The sequence below is a fragment of the Balaenoptera physalus genome (assembly GCF_965194825.1).
Source record: "Balaenoptera physalus genome assembly, chromosome: 15".
Taxonomy (NCBI): domain Eukaryota; kingdom Metazoa; phylum Chordata; class Mammalia; order Artiodactyla; family Balaenopteridae; genus Balaenoptera; species Balaenoptera physalus.
The window spans coordinates 67,595,656-67,612,315 of record NC_138894.1 but is presented as its reverse complement, the minus strand read 5'-3'; the positions used below and the strand labels follow the sequence as shown (position 1 = coordinate 67,612,315).

The window sequence follows — 16,660 nt, the reverse complement described above, 5'->3', positions numbered from 1 at the left end:
CTATAGATATTTTTTCTTTTCTCCTTTCTCTTTCTGGAACTATGGGCTGATTGTTTTGCAGTGCATAATCTAGTTGATGCCAGTTGATGAAGGGGCCAGTTCTTATTTTAGGAAGCTGCCTTCAAGCTCGATGACAAATCATGAGACTCAGTTTGAAATTCCCGTTTTCACATAAATATTTTAAAAAGTATGGTTTTTTTTTTTAAAACTAACCCATGCAAGGTTATTAAATCTATTCAACTTAGGGCTTTCTTCCCCCCCCCCCATTTGAAACCAAAGGTGTGTTAATTTCCATAGAAAATAACTAAAATAAAGATGACTAACTGCTTCATATGACTAGCCTTTTACAGGTGACAATGTCTTCACATGCTTTTCCTTATTTGGTCCCAATTCTTTGAGGTCGCTCCCATCCTAATTTGACACCCAAGGAAACTGACCTTCAAAGGTGAAGTACACTGTTTAAGACCACGTGGCTATTAGGTGATGGGTCTGGGATAGAGCTCATCCTTTGACCATGAAGAATTACTCTTAATTTGTGACGTCGTATCTGCAGTAATGATGGACTGGCTGCACAGACACAGAAAGTTAGTCAAATCTCTGAATTTGGAACAAACACTGGGAACCTACCCAATGTTTGGGTAGGTTCTACCTTCTACCTTCTGAAGTGGGTAGAAAAACTCAGACTTCCAAAAAGCAATTGTTCACAAACTCAGATCCACAATGTTTCCTACTCTGAAAATATTTCCTCTCAGGTTCCTATTGAGATGTATTGGGAAATGGGTGACATAACCTCACTCCTTAATTTTTCTTATCTGTGTGTGACAATCTCAGGGAGCCGAAGATGCTTCAGGTCAAGTGCTGGGTTAGGCTGTTTGCCAGGAAAACAATAATGACAAATTACCTTGCAAACTAGATGTATGTTGAGCTCTCCTGGCAGTGATGGACACAGACCCTGAGGTCACACAGAATTAGTTTGCATCCTGCCTCTGCTGGTATTTGCAGTGTGATCTTGGGCAACTCATGTTGCTTTACAAATCCTGTTTCCTCACCTGTAAAATGGGTATATAAATTCCTACTCTGTTGAATTTTTGTGACTACTAAATGAGATTTTAATGCTAAATAAAACTGATAAAAATTAATGGTTTATCAATGCAAATTCTTCTTCCTGCAATTCAAAGATCTGGTTCTTGAATTTCTCTGTTTTCCTCAGATTCCACAATAAAACCAGGATGATTTGAGCTATAAAAGCTGAAAATGTATTGAATAAGTTGTTACTTCCTGGAATGCTGAGGCCCGTTCTGTTTTGACTACCTTACCTTTCCTTCCCCTGTTAGGCTGCCTCACGAGCAGTGTCGCCCACACCTAATACCATCTCCTCCCTTTCCCAGGGTGCACAGAGCTGGCAATGAGCAGGCCTTCAAAAATGATTATTGAATAAATAAACAGGGTCAGGCGGAATGCTAATTCATGTCTCAGACCCTCTCAGGAGGGCTCTGTAACATGGCATGATTTTACTTATCCGGTTAATCACACTAGGGGACAAGTGTCATTTAAGCCTAATCAAGCTTAGAGGTTGCCACGTCCCACACATTCTCAGCTGTAGGTTCAGACACCATAGTATGTGGCAGCACAAGAACAGTTTCGACCGAGGCTTGGAGAAGGAAGTAGAGTCAGGATTGTTGTCTTCTCTAAACTTTAGGCTTTGCCTCCCAGAGGCAGGAAACAAGGATGACCACGTTTAATACATCCAGGGCTTTTACTACCTACCCCAGGTTTTCAAGGTTGTCACCATGCTTGATACTGCCAAAGCTGTGTCAGATTTCATTCAATTACTGTTCGTTCATTCACCAAATAATTATTGGGCATCTTTTATGTACTAAGCACTATGCTAAGTGTCGCGTATGCAGTACCTAACATTTAAAGAAAGGCACTTTAAGGTCTTTTAATCCAACTATTCAGTCTATTTGAATTGCTTCATTAATCCATTTTCAGGCTCCAAAAATTAATGGAGAACGATTACAAACCTCTGATAAAGACCCATCTCTTTTGGTGAAGGCAAGGCAGCTCTTTCTCTTCCTGGCTGCTCTAAAACGAGAAAGTCTTTCTTGTATTAAGCCCACATGTGTCTCTGGTCCTAGCTCCACCCCTTTGGGGTGAGTGAGAATAGGTTTAATCCCTCTCCATACGTTGTCCTTTCAAAACTGTGAGGTCAGCTATCACATCTCCCTGAGGTTTTGAGAAATGTTTCTTGAAGCCAACATTCCCCAATCCTTGTGCAGCACCACACATGACATGGTCCCCTCACCATCCTTGAAACAGTCTCCAAATCCCCAAAAATGGAGGACAAAGAGAAAGCAATGGGCCCCCGGTCTGAAACCCAGGTACAAAGGCAATACCCTGAAAGTTTTGTCAACCACATGAAGGGGAATGGGCACATGCAGAGTCTGACAATACCTAACATGTATCAGATGCAGCCTTTGGAACAAATGAATTAGTCGTATATTAACTACAAGGAAATGGAATAAAAATAGGAGCATTTAGACAGACCTGCAGGAAAACTTCCCAACCGTGAGCCTGGACTGTGCCAAACCCCAAACATTTGGAAAATAGCTTTGGATGTTCAGCAAATCCCAACCTCGAGCATTTGGGGATGGTTTGTGCTGTTTTAATTGTCCCTGTTTTCATTAGAGTAACTTGACAAGACACTCATTTGCTGAATTTCTTCCAGAGAAAGTAGTTTCCGATTCAACACAATAAGAGCCTGTCCCTTCCTTTTTTTTTTTTTTTTTTTTTTTGGTCTCTCTTTCTTGGCCAAAGTTCTTCCCCTCACTGAGGAATGTTTTCATTATCAGGTATGATGGACATATTGAAGAGGTTGATTTCTATTCAGTTTAAAGTTTCTCTTTAAGAGGAAAAAAACGACCATGCCTCCTCTTGAGTAAAGTAGCTGGCACTTGTGCTGCAAATGTATTAAACGTTTCCAGATTAGATTCCAGCAGAATACAGTCTATCTTTGTGCAGGGGTAATGGGCTACAGCTTCTAGACAGGCCTCTGCTTTCTGCCAGGGAATTCTCTTCTTGGTTCGGGTACAAGGGGCCCTACAACACACAGAGAATAAGGGCTTCAGCATCCCAGAGACACATTCTGGGGAGGGCTGGCTGGTATACCTGGGCCATTTAGACTGCTCTGGAGATTATGATGAAGAGTCTGTCCTATGGCTAAATCTGGTAACACTCACCTTCCAAGAATCATAAGTCAGTATGTAAGATAACAGAGCTAACATTCAATTCGGCTAAGCCAACCTCTCAGGACATTCGGTGTGAGCATATTGGTGGCAGAACACCAAGCCTGATGGCAATGCTTCCATGTGACACAGTCCCTATGAAAAGAGAAGTTCTGGCACTGAGGGATGCAGTTGGGAGATGGCTTGGCGGTCAGTGACAGAAGATTTGTTTTTCCTTTTCACAAATGAAAGATTCTTTATAATCAGGAATAGGACAGCCTCAGATTTGCCAGCATTTATGCATTTTGCCCACTCATGAAGAATTGAGAGCCAACTAAATTAAAAAATATTTTGTCCTACAGCCTACTAGGATTCACACCTAACTCAAGCAGAGGATAGCCTATCAAAAACTGCTAGTTGTCTACTCAATATCCTAATCAGAGAACCCTGATTTTATTAAGGGCTTAGCTGATGCAATTGTAAAGCTGCATTTCCTAGCATTCCTTGCACCAAGGACTAAACTTGTGATATCATTTTGGCCAAGGAGATATAAGCATAAGTCTGTGAGAGTTTCAGGGAAATTTTTCTTTTTTTCAGATAAGGGTCACTCTTTCTTTCTTCCATGTTGCTTCCTTTTTCATCTTCCTGTTTCAAACATAGATATGGGGCTGGAAGTATAGCAGTCATCTTGAGACCATGAAAATGAAAGGCATGCACTAAGATGGCAAAGCAGGAAGATGGCAGGAGCCTGAGACTTGATGATGTATAGATCTGTAGCACTACTGCATCCTTCTGTAACCCCACCACACACACACGCACACACACACACACGCCTATCTCAGGAAATGGAACCACCACCCTCCCAAAATCTTTGGGAGCTATCCCTTGCTGCCCCTTCCGCTCTTCCATATTCAATCTAGTATCAAGTCTGCGAACTCTACCAGCACAATATATCTCAAATTCATCTACTTTTCATCTATGCTGCCACCTCTGTAGTGAACTCATTACCGCCTGGAATATTTACAAGAGCCTCTTACTGGGTCCCTCCACAAGTGCTTTGCTTCCTGCAATCCATCTCCAAGCACCAGCAGAACTGCTTCCTTAAAACCCATCCTCTGATTACACCACTCATTATGCCCGCACTTAAAACCTGTCATGGCTTTCCATTGCATTGAGCATGAAATTAGAACTACTCACAATAGCCCCTGAGGCCCCACATGAGCTGGACATTGCCACCTCTCCAACCTCATCTTTCATTGTTCTTCCCTCTTCCTTCAGTTGCTCAAAACCACTCATTTCTACCCAGAATGCTCTTGCCTTCAGTTCAACTTCATCTCTTCCTTCAGGTCTTAGTTTACATGTCAGAAATATTTTCTTGTCCACCACATCTAGAGGAAATTCCCCAGCTGTGCTCTCTATCCTGGTTTAGACTTTCCACAATTTATAATTATTGGATTGGTTTTCTTACCTGTATTTATTTGTTTTGAGACTGTAAGCTCCACAAAGATAGGATCAGGTCTTTCTTGTTATCTTTTATACCCATTGTCTAGTCTACTGCCTGCAACCTAGTTAAAGCTCAGTAAGTATTTGTGGAATAAATGAAAGAATGAGTGAATGAATTTAATCTGGATATGCTAAAGATACAATGCATATAATTTTTTATTTGGCAGAAATATAATATGCAAATTTCTATGACAATGTTTTTTGAGTCACTATTTAATAATTATATATATGTTTATATATATACTTATATATATAATATATAAAACTTGGCTTAACTCTTATTTTTACTTTCTTGTTTTTCAGTTGAAGCTTGATTATATAAGAAAACATGATTTGAGCCACAAAAGCATGTTAAAATAAATTGAAATTTAACTTTATGTCATCAAAAAACTTTCATGACATATTTGGAATTTTTTTTCCTATTATTCTTATAAAAACTAGTTTCTCTTAATAATTTTGCATTTTGTTTTTAAATGGAAAGACCAGAGAGACATTTTCGGGCTGGAATTTGTAAATCCTTCTTTGCAAATGACATGTGGTTGTTGGGAATATAGACTTACTCCTAGTTAGAGCACAGTCTGTGAAATTAGACAACCTGGGTTCAAATCCAGCTGTTGTTTACTAGCTGTGTGATACTGAGCAAATCGTGTGCCTTGCTTGTGCTTAGTAGTCTCAGTTGAACAATCAGGAGATAGTAGTTAACATCCCTCAGAGAGTTGTTGTAAGGTTTCAGTGAGAAAATGCACTGTAAACATTGTCAAAGAGCCTGGAACAGTAAACATTGCATTATTTTATGTACTTGTATTTGTTTGCTAGGGCTGTTATATCAAAGGACCACAGACTGGGTGGCTTAAACAACAAAAATTTATTTTCTCCCAGTTTGGAGGCTAGAAGTTCGAGATCATGGTATGGGTGAGAGTTGGTTTCTTCTGAATCTTCTCTCCTTGGCTTAAAATGGTCATCTTCTACCTGCATCTTCACACAGTTTTCCCCCGCATCCATCTGTGTTTATTTCCTCTTCTTATAAGGACATCGGTAGTCCTATTGGATTAGGGCCCATGCTAATAACCTCATTTTACCTTAATTACCTCTTTAAAGACCGTCTCTCGAAATACAATCATATTCTGAGGTATTTGGGGTTAAGACTTCAACATTAGAATTTTGGGGGACACATTTCAGCCCATAACAATATTAATATTATTCCTTCAGATAAGCCAAACCAGGTATGGTATCTATAGTTTCTTTTTTCAACATTGGTTTTTGAAGTACTGCAGAGTTCTTAACGAGAGTTTTGCAGAGATGAATACGAAGAACAAATCCAGTAAATAGCATCATGAGGCAAAGTTGCAGAATGAGTAATTACATTTATGTTCTTCATTAACTTGTTTTTAACCTGAGAGCTCCTTATGCTTCCTGTATTTATCCAACAATCTATTATGACATACTTACATGAGACTAAGAATAGATACAACTGTAAACTGTGTTTGATGGTCAAACCTACCCTGAAAGTGGTTGGTGTGCTGAGCTGGGCACTGAAGGAAAGCTAAGGCATAAACATCCTTCCTTGATGCCTATCAGCCAACCACTAGGGCCTCTCAACATCTATGTGGACACTCTGACCCATTTCAGTAAAAGGTAAAGATACCTTATTAAAAGTTATCTTATTAATTTTTAAAAAATAAAAATGGAAAACAGATCCCAGATCTACCATTAATGATGTAGACATCCTGAAACACCAACACCAATCTTTGAGGTTTTACTATCCATCTGTTGAGAAATTCTAATCTAGACTAAAACTTCTAGCAACGGAGAATTCTTTGCAACACATACTGGAAAGCTGAGCAAGGACTGTGTATACTGGAATTCCTGGTCTTGAATCCTATCCTGCCATTTGTTAGCTGTTTAATAATAATCACATAATTTACCCTTTCAGAATCTCAATTTCCTGAGATGTAAAATGGCAAAAACAATATGCATTTCTCTCCTACATCCAGAACTCTTATAAGGATCAAGGAAATAATGAAGCACTTAAGTACTAAAATCGACCGACAAATCAATACAGCAATCAATACAAACCAATTCCGACAGTAAACACTTACACAGTCCTTACTGTGCTAGGTACCATTCTAAGAATTTTATATGTAGTGGTTCATTTAATCTTCACAACAATCCTGTGAGGTAGGTACTGTGTTTAGCATCCCAGTTTAGAGATGAGGAATCCAGGGAAGGGAAAATTTAGGTAACTCATCTAGGTTGTAGAGCTAATGAATAGCAGAGATAGGATTTTAACTCAGGCATTCTAGGACACCATACTCCCCCACACCTGTAAGTCATCTAAACTGGGACAATTAGAGAATGAAATGAAAACAGAGATACTGATGATTATACTATCACAACAAACATAAACTAAGACTTGAATTAGGCAAGTAAGGTAAATAGTCACCATTATTTAAGGGAGGTTGAGTATGAAGCTGGCTTGAAAATTTCCTGTACATGTGAGAATATTGCTGGGGAATGTAGTGGCTCCACGGTGACCACCACAGAAATGCATCATGCACTGCTCCTCTGTACTCCCTCCTTCTCCAAATCTACACTGGAGTCCAGCAGGCATGGAATTGAATAATTCCATTTATTAAACTGAAATCGATGTCTCTAGAGCTCCTATCTACTGATTATGGGTTCTCTTTGTAGGAGTGACGGAGAGAGAAACTGTGCATTTATTCCTGGAGGTCTTAGGCACTCCCACACACAGTGTACTCAAGGGAGAGGACACAGAGATTGGACACAAGTTCTCAGGGTTGTTCTTGCCCAGATGGATTTCCAGCATTTTTGTACTAAGGGTCATTTTGCGCCCTCCTGTGTATCAGTGAAGCGGAGAAGGTCTGTCATGTGAGTCTGTGGGGAGAAAGGGAGAATGGGACTTGGAACTAGATAAAGAATATGTTAATTACCTTCTCCACTATGAAGCGCTTCTCACCCTTCCTCTCTCTGTGTCTCCCACTGGTTCCCATAGTTCATTTTATATGCTTTTTAGAAATTATAATACAGAAAACTGTATTTTAATTGGGGAAACATAACACAGTGATATAGTTCGTGGATTCCATAGCCATTAAGTACTCATCAATGAGATGACCTTGGGCAAGTAGCTTAATCTTGGCTATTCCATTTGTAAAATGGGGATGAAGATTTACCTACCTCCTAGAGTTGTTATGAAGATTAATTGAATTAATTCATAGGAAGTCCATAGAACATCCTCTTCTCCTCTTCCTATTTTTTTCTTCTTCCAATGAGACAGAGATTGTGTTTTGTTCTGTGTTTATTTATGTGTTTACTTCTCCCATGCCGACACAGAGTATGGTACAGAGCGCACTCACTACAGCATTTGCTGAAAGAATGAAAGGAAGCACAGATGAACAAATTAACAAACAGGAGATCAATTCCAGACCTAAGATGATATTTAATTGATTTTATGACTCAAAGTCTAAAAATATTCAATATACAGCCCTCCAGCAATATCCAGGTCATTTGTTCTCTATCTACAGAAGATGCACTTTAAGTGAACTACAAGGTCAACTGAATGTCTTTAGGGACTCTGGGCTGGCATTATAAAAAGTGTTGAGAACCCACGGTCAGCCATGAACAATCTCTGTGCAGCACCAGTGGGATCCTTTGAATGCCTCCACACCCGTCTTATGAGAGAAGCAGGTGGAATTGTTTTATTCATGTTAAAAACAAAATGACCAGAAATGGCATAAAGCAACACAAGTGCTCCTAAAATGAAATCAGTGACATATATACAGCCATCTGCAATCCATTTAAGAATCCAGAGCCCAGGAAGAATCTAGTTCAGGGAAGGAAAAGGAACAAAAGGATATAGCAGGCAGCCCAAGGAAATTGACCTTATAAATGCTAGTTCACAGAGGTCAGAAAACCCAGCAGGGACAGAACACAGCTATGAGGATTGTTCTCAGGAGGTGGCAAATTTACCACATCTCCTGGTAATGCTTATTTTTCTGATGTGCAACTCTGTGAATTCCTTGAGGGTGGGGACTGTGCTTTAGTCTTCTCTACCTGTGCTTTTAAATTATGAACACAGGTCCCCTGAGGACCTCCACATGCAGTAGAATGACTGTTACATAGTAGGTGTTTACGAAGTATCTGTTGAGAAAATGAATGAGTGATTCAAACAAATGCATAAGTGAGTGATTAACTCATCAGACCAACTCATCAGAGCCCTCACCTTGCTCCTCCTGACCTTTGGAGATTAAGAAGTTTGAGGAATTGTGAATGGGCAAATAGATAGAAGCCAAGATACCTTCTAGATTGACAGGCCCTGCTCTAGGCCATTTGTATATCTTCTTTGGAGAAATAGCTATTCAAATCTTTGCCCATTTTTAAATTGAGTTATTTGTTTTTACATTACTGAGTTGTAAAATTTCTTTATACATTCTGATTACAAGTCCCTTGTTAGATCTATGTCAGATACATTTACATTTTCTAATATTTTCTCCCATTCTGTGGGTTATCTTTTTTATTATCTTGATGGTGTCCTTCAGAGCACAAAGTTTTTATCTTAATGAAGTCTAATTTATTTATTTATTTTTTGTCACTTGTGATTTTGGTGCCATATCTAACAAACCATTCCCTAATCGAAGGTCACAATTTACTTCTGTGTTTTCTTCTAAGAATTTTATAGTTTAGGTCTTACATTTAGGTCTACAAAGGATTTTGAGTTAAGCTTTGTATATGGTATGAGGAAGGAGTCCAGATTCGTACTTCAACATGTGGAAATCCAGTTGCCCCAGCACCATTTGTTGAAAAGACTACTCTTTCCCTATTGAATTGTCTTGATACCTTTCTTGTGATGGTTAAATTTTTTGTGCCAGCTTGGCTCGGCTATGGTGTCGAGTCATTTGTTCAAACACTAGTGTAGATGTTACTGTGAAAGTACTTTATAGATATGATTAACATACACAGTCAGTTGACTTTAAGTTGATAAGATAATACCTTTGATAATGTGGGTGGGCCTCATCCAATCAGTTGAAAGCCTTAAGAGCAAAAATGGAAGTTGGAGAAGAAGGAATTCTGCCTCAAGACTGTAACACAGAAATCTTGCCTATGTTTTCAGCCTGCTGGCCTGCCCTACCAATTTCAAATGTGCCATCTCCCACACTGCATGAGCCAATTCCTTAAAATAAATCTCTTAACTTACATATACATATATCCTATTGGTTCTGTTTTTCTGAGGAAACCTGATTGATACACCTGTCAAAATCCAATTGACCGTAGATGTAAGGATTTATTTCTGGACTGTCGATTCTGTTTCATTGATCTATATAGCTACACTTATCCCAGTGTTGGTTACTGTAACTATAGCAAATTTTGAAATCAGGAAGTATGATTCCACCAACTTTATTCCTCTTTCTTCAAGATTGTTTTGTTTATTCTGGATACTCTGCATTTCCATATGTGTTTTAGGATTAGTTTACCAATTTCTATAAAAAAGGCAGCTGAAGTTTTGATAGGGATTGAAACTGTAGACCAATTTGGGAATTATTGCCATTTTAACAATACTGAGTCTTCCAATTCACGAACATGGAATGTGTTTCCATTTATTTAGGTCTTTAATTTCTTCAACAATGTTTTGTAGTTCTCAGAATACAAGTCTTGTACTACTTTTATTAAATGTATTCCTAAATATTTTATTCTTTTTTGTGCTATCTTAAATGGAATTATTTTCTTAATTTCATTTATGGATTGTTCATTGCTAGTATAGAGAAATACAATTGATTTTTGTGTATGTGATTTTTTGTACAATTGATTTCATATCCTGAAAATTTGCTGAATTCATTTATTACTTCTAATAGTGTGTGTGTGTGTGTGTGTGTGTGTGTGTGTGTGTGTGTATATACCTTAGGATTGTCCATATACAAGATCATGTCATCTGTGAATAGAGATAGTTTTACTTTCTTTCTGATTTGGATGACTGTTATTTCTTTTTCTTGCCTAATTGCCCTGGCTAGAACTTCCAGTACAAAGTTGAGTAGAAGTGGCAAGAGCAGATATCCTGGTCTTGTTCCCAATCTTAGGGGGAAAACTTTCAGTCTTCTACTGTTACTATGATGTTAGTTAGCTGTAGGGTTTTTTGGGTAGATCCTCTTTATCAGGCTGAGAAATTTCCATCCTATTTCTAATTTGTTAAGTGTTTCTATCATGAAAGGGTATTGGTTTTTTTCAAATGATTTTTCTGCATATATTAAGATAATCATGTGGGTTTTGTCCTTTATTCTATTGATAAAACACATAACATAGATTGATTTTTGTGTGTTGAATCACCCTTGCATTCCTGGGATAAATCCCACTTTGTCATGGTGTATAATCTTTTTTATATATTTTCACACACACACGCTCTCTCTCTCTCTCTCTCTCTAATGTAAAAAGCATTGTATTTAAAGCATTCAGCAATAAAACAAAATAAAGCCACCAACTAAACTAAAAAGAAAACAAAGCAAAACAAAAAAATTCCTTACAGAGATAACTTTGTAAGTTGAAGATGTTTTTGTAACTTTAAGAAATTAGTATCTCTAGAATGTTGTCCAAAACAGTTCATTGGAGTTGACCAAAACCCCCAAATAATTAGTTCATTCATACGAATCAAACCTCATTACGTAAGCAGATTTCAATGTGTTCCTAGGACATCTCTGGATTCCTGCCACATTTCTCAAACATCCCATCCTTTCTTCCTTGTTACCTGCCCTCCCATTTATTGCTTCCAGAGCCCTGGGGAGTAGAGGCTGTGGGTGATGGTACTGGGTTGGTGGGCAAGGCAGACATGCTTGATTATCCTCACAAATGCAGCATTTTAGGGAAAGCCAGACCAGCAAGTAGAGACAGGAGTGACCCAGGCATTATCTGTGTTTGGTTAACTCAGCTGCTAATCATAGGCTTGCTGCTTATGCGGTCAGAGATCCCTTAAATCATGCACTTCCTCAGCCTTAGGCCAAGCTACTGCAGAACAGGACTAGATGATCATTTTCACTTTGGATTAACAGTTGCTGATTGTTTTTCACAATTGTCTTAAATGTGCATTTGTATTCTTGTAGTATTTTGTAAGGACTTTATTTAGAGTGGAATAGCTAAATGTACAGAGAAATGGAGAGCTGTTACAAAATCTTGGTCAAGGGCAAGGGACTTCAACTTGCATGTAAAATTCCCGTAATACGTGCCTTTTAAATGTGTATCAGAGGAGATGGCTTCACAGGTCTCCTGCCTCTCCTCATTATCACCTTGATGTAGTTATATGCTCACCGCCAAGAAGAAAGTCTTCCTTACCTCTGACCAGCCTTTTCCTCTTGTTCTATCATCAGAGGAGATGGAGAACAGCTGCTCTTTTTTATGGCCTCACAGTTAATTTAATTTATATCTGCTGTAAACGTGATTTCTTAAAACTTAATAGTACATTTCAGTTTGGCATGTAGAAAGGGCCCTCTGCCTCGCCCCAGTCATTCCCAATAGATATGTTTTATTGCCTTAATTTATGTTTTTGTCTCTGTTGTTGTTGCTTGCTTTTTTTTTTTTTAATAGTGTGATTTTATTTTTATGACCACATTCTTCCTAGGAATTTTCTGGGCACGTGGCATTCCAAAATTTTACTAATTTAATGACCTGTCCCACAGACAGATAGATGATCTCCAAAAGATAATGAAATGAAAGTCTAAAGGGTGCTGCATGGTCTCAAAGTTAGCAAAGACTCAGGTGTTGTCATGGCAGCTCCTCAGAGATGGTGTGGATGGAGCTCGTGGACAAAGGTCTGCGGGCTACTGCTGATATTTTACGTAAGTGAGAATTGTCTCAGAGGGAAAACTTGAAATGAAATGAAGTCTCTCTTTCCCTTGTTGACTTAAAAAAAACGCACAACATAAAAGCTGTGAGTTGAGTCTATTCAGGGTCTTACTGAGGACTGTAGCTTGGGAGACAGCCTTTCAGTAACTCTGAGAAACTGTCCAAAGAGGTAAGGGGGGAGGTCAGTATATATGTGATTTTGGCAAAGGGGGTACATGCAACCAAGCACACCTCAGTAGAAGGTTGCTGCCAGGCATCAGGAATAGACATCTTAGTTAATGGTTTTAGTGCTTTTTCAAATATGGGGAGATGCAAGAATCCAAGTTCATAAAAATTTTCTCCTGAGAATATCTAACTATCTGAAGGCCTGTCCTGCCAGTTCTCTCAGAGCACAGAGTGTCTCATTCCTGATCTCCTCTCTGAACTCCTTTCAAGGGGTGTTAAAGGTCAATGGCAGCAATGGCTAATGACTCAATCCTTGTAGAGCCAGATGTCAATCAACCTTCTTTAGTCAGCACCCTTTAGAAATCTTTATACCCTGGACAAATGATGGAGAAGTCTTTTGCAAGGATGGTCTGGTGCCTTCTGCCCACTGGCGTCTGACCTGTGGCCCAGAGGGCAGGCATGAAGAATTTAGAAACAGGCCTATGATTCCTCCAGAGGAAGTTGCATGAAGTGTAAGCCATGGGGCTAGAGTTTCTCCTGCCCTGTGGATGTATGGCCTCACATGCAGATGAGAGAATGCAACAGCAGATTTCCTTGGGGTGAAAGAGCCACCACTGCTTGCCTGCCATGTCCCACCCTTTCAACTGATGCAAATCAGGGTACTGCCTTGCATAGCAAGGTTTTCATTCCAGTCCATCATCTAGTTTTCTATGGGCTTAGAGGCATTCCTTACTGATCCAAACAACCCCAAAGCTGATCAGGATTGTCTTCAGGAGTTTTACAAATATGAGAAAAGAGGTCAGATATCGAAGCAGGTGCTTTAGTTTACACTGTAAATTCAACTTCCTTTCTTCTTGGAAGTGGCATCAATTACTTATTCTCTAGCAGAATCCACTCTATTTTTAAAAGAAGAGCAGGTAAGAAGGATCTAAAGAGCTTCCTGAAGGATTTCTTATGTCCATTATCAAATTCCTTGGAAAACATGAGTTCTTCCAAAAACCTGTTATTTCACAAAGGAACTCTCCAAAAATTGGCCCATTTCAGTGGCAGATTTGCACTATGTATCATCAATAACTACCCTGGTGTGCTGAGCTCCACTGCCTGGATTCTAATCCTGACTCCACCACTCCTACCTGCATGACTTTGGGCAAATTACTTAACCTCTCTAGGCTTCAGATTAACAATACCTACCTAAATGCACATGTATCTCTTAGAACGATGCCTGGCAAGTGGTGAGTGCTCAGATTAACATGGGCCACAGTGGTAATGATGGGGATGCATGCTAGGTGCTTTACTTAGGCTCTTTGGATATAGTCTAACCCTGACAAATACCCTCCTTTTACAGATGGGACAGTAAGGCTCAAAGAGAATAAGTAATCCACCCAAAGGCATAAAGTTAGTGGGTGGCAGGGCAGGGATTCAAACCCAGGTCTTTCTTTCTAACCCAACTCTGGAGCTCTTTTCTTTATTGTGCTACCATGTTACTGGACCAGATCAGCATATGCATTACGACAATTCTTTACAGTGTCTACTGAAAAAAAATGCACAACCTAAAAGTTGAGAATTATGTTTTATTCAGTGGACAAACTGAGGACTTAAGCCCAAGAGACATCTCTCAGGTAGTTCTGAGAAACTGTTCCGAAGAAGTAAGGAAGGAGTTGGGATATATAGGAGTTTTTGCTCAAAAACCAGGTGGTCTACCTAGACGGGTGGAGTAGGGAGGGGGGGAGGGAGACGCAAGAGGGAGGGGATATAGGGATGTATGTATATGTATAGTTGACTCACTTTGTTATACAGCAGCAACTAACACAACAGTAAAGCAATTATACTCCAATAAAGATGTTAAAAAAAACAAAACAGGTGGTCTGAACATCAGAAGATGACTGTTAAAAAGAAAAAAGACATCTCAAGTTAATAAATTTAACCCTTTTCTATGTATGGGAAGATGTAAGAGTCTGGGCTCATTGAAATCATTCCTTTGATATGCTGTGTAACTATCTAGGGCCAGTGTCTTGGTTTTTTTCATCCTGAAGCCCCTCAGGGTGCACAGTCAAGGCAGCTGCAGTGGCTGATGGCTTGATGGCCGCAACATCCTTTGTTTACTGATATGGCACGGGACATTCTTTGTCCACAACAGTTTATAAACAATTTCACAAATATTACTTGTAATCACTTAGACTTCACACAAATCCGTAGGTTTGGATTACCAGCATCACAATTAACAGATGAGAAAATAAGTTCAGATAGAATGAAACTGGCCTGAGTTTACCCAGCTGATGGGTGTGGACAGGAACCCTTGACTTCTGGCTCAGCCCCTCATCTTCTGCCCACATCACTCCACCCAAGGAACAGCTCCTTTCTGAAGTCTACTGTGGCTTTCCGCTCCCAGTCTGAGTTCCTTTCCTTGACCCTCAAGATTACCATCTGCTCCTTCAAGTCATGCTTTCATTTTTCTTCAAAACCCTGGCCAGGAATTCCCTCTTCCAGGAGGTGTTCGCTGATTTAAATTTAGCTGGTCTGCTCACCAAGTGTTCTACATGGATCCTCTGCCCTTGCCTTACTGCTCTTGACAAGTTTTTCTCACAACTGCCCTATGAAGAAGGCACTATCATTACCTAGCTCACAGAGTTGAGATTCAATCCAGTCTGGGTTTAGAGACCCAGTTCTTAAATACTCAAGAGTTGCTGCCTCCTTACCCCCAGTGTGTGAACTGTTAGACGGCAGCTCAGTGGCTCTGTACACGCATGCAGGGAAAAAGCCATTTCTGAGACAATCAGTTCCTGATTGAGGTAGTGGTGGCTCTTCACCAGAGCTCCTTGAAGTTCTTTTCAAAGTAAGTCAATGAATAGCTGCAGTTATTCGTGAGAACAGGTATAATGCATAATTTGGCCCAGTTCTAAAGAAAATAGGTGGTCTGCATGGCTAGCTTGGAAACTGGTGGACTGGCTTGCATTTGATCAGCTGGACACTATAGACAAGAGACCACCCCTACATATAGAAGGCACCCAGTAAATATGTACTTATTGAGTGTATTTATCAAATCTTTATTGAGCACCATCTAAATGCTAAACTCAATACCAAGCACCATGGATACAGTGGTGAATGAGAGACAAAATCTCTGGCCTCCTGAAACTTACATCCTATTAGCTGAGCCAAACTAAAAATTAAATATTTAATATTACATCTAGTAGTAATACCTGCTATTCTTCAGAAAAATAAAGCATGATGAGGAGATAGATAGAGTATAGTGGGGATATCGTGATGACTGTAATTTATGCAGTGGCCAAAAATGCAAGTGGCCTCTTTGAGCATAATTCTGGAGCCAGTTTTAGGAAAAAAGTTATTGTTCACATCCCTACACTTAAATTTCAGGTAATTATATTAACTTTGTTGGGTTATTGGAAGGATTACCTGGGATAATATATGCACAAGCTTTAGCAGCATTACTGGCATAAAGTAAACATTTGATAAGCAGAGGCAACAATTAGTGTGATTGTTGTGGTGGAGGTGGTGATGGTGGTAAACTCACTACTTTTTTGTTTATTTGGGGTTTTTAAAAATATTTATTTATTTGTTTAGCTATGCCAGGTCTTAGTTGTGGCACGTGGGATCTTTCAGCTGCAGCACGTGGGATCTTTCAGTTGCGGCATGTGGGATCTTTAGTTGCGGCATGTGGGATCTAGTTCCCTGACCAGGGATCGAACCCGGGCCCCCTGCAATGGAAGGGCGGAGACTGGACCACCAGGGAAGTCCCAACTAACTAGTTGTGAGGCCAGGCGACTTTGGGGCTTAACTTAGAGAAGTTAGGAAGATGAAGGACCGGGAAAACTCTTGCCACAAAGATGACAAAGAAACCACTGTCATAGGAGGAAAAGAGAATATTGAGGTTACACTGGGAGGCAAGAAACAAACAAACAAGCAAACAA

General features: G+C 39.6%; 1 long non-coding RNA gene across 1 annotated transcript in view; it reads left to right on the top strand.

Moving 5' to 3' along the window:
• Positions 1 to 16,660, top strand: part of LOC309644282 — a 35,449-nt gene extending 18,789 nt beyond the window's left edge. The window contains exon 2 of the long non-coding RNA XR_014254346.1: positions 1 to 16,660. This exon is cut by the window's left edge and continues 11,393 nt beyond it. This is a non-coding gene — a long non-coding RNA (uncharacterized lncRNA).